Here is a 926-nt window from a genome sequence, read left to right as displayed (position 1 = left end):
CAAACTTCGTTGAACGCATAACGGTATTTTACGGATAACAACTGCGTCGCTGGTGTTAATGGTATTTCACATGAAAGGAAAATTGCGTGTATAGTCACTAGAATATATATTATATGTATAACGTTATATATGTATGTATGTGCGTATACATACATAATACATACATACAGAGGTTGGACAAAATAATGGCAACATCTACCATAATAGCATCATAATATGGAAATACCAATAAAACTGTCAAAATCTTGTTCATTTCTATGTTTTTTTTTTATTTATTATTAGTGTTGCTTAATAAGTTTTGCTAAAATTGCTGTTTCTTTTCAGATGTCCTCAGAAAACGGTAATTAAAATTCATTAAAATCACAGATCTATAAGATTTTCAAAGAAGTCAAATTGTTGGTGCTCGTATGGCAGGCGCTAGCGTAACTAAAACAGCCGAATGTTTGGTGTGTCAAGAAGTACTGTCTCGAAAGTAATAGCAGCATTTGAGAAAGAGGGAAAACTACCTCATGGAAACAAAACTCCGGAAGAAAACGAAAACTTTCAGACTGGGATCATTGGACTCTTACGCGAATTGTTAGAAAGGGTCACAAACGTACAGCTCCCAAAATTACTGCAGAGTTTAATGACCACCTCGAGAAGCCAGATTCCACAAAGACCGTTCGCTGGGATCTGCAAAAAAGTAGGATATCACGGAGAGCTGCAATCAGAAAACCGTTACTTTCAAAATCAAACGTTGCAAATCAATTAGACTGGAGTAACAACCTACAGAATTGGTCCCTAGAGCAGTGGAAGAATGTTATTTTCTCGGACGAGTAATCCTTTACCTTATTTTCGACCACTGGCCGAGTATCCGTATGGAGACAGCTAAAAAAAAAAAAAGCATTTGATCTAGACTGCCTACTTCCAACTGTTAAATATGGAGA

At 36.3% G+C, this 926-nt stretch overlaps 1 long non-coding RNA gene across 1 annotated transcript in view; it reads right to left on the bottom strand.

Moving 5' to 3' along the window:
- Positions 1 to 229: 229 nt before the first annotated feature.
- Positions 230 to 926, bottom strand: part of LOC128250799 (uncharacterized) — a 20,087-nt gene continuing 19,390 nt past the window's right edge. Inside the window, exon 3 of the long non-coding RNA XR_008266781.1 lies at positions 230 to 672. This is a non-coding gene — a long non-coding RNA (uncharacterized LOC128250799). The remainder of the gene's footprint in view (positions 673 to 926) is intronic.

This window comes from Octopus bimaculoides, chromosome 25 (genome assembly GCF_001194135.2).
Source record: "Octopus bimaculoides isolate UCB-OBI-ISO-001 chromosome 25, ASM119413v2, whole genome shotgun sequence".
Classification (NCBI taxonomy): domain Eukaryota; kingdom Metazoa; phylum Mollusca; class Cephalopoda; order Octopoda; family Octopodidae; genus Octopus; species Octopus bimaculoides.
Note: the sequence above shows the minus strand (reverse complement) of the source record. Positions and strands in the feature narration are given on the sequence as shown.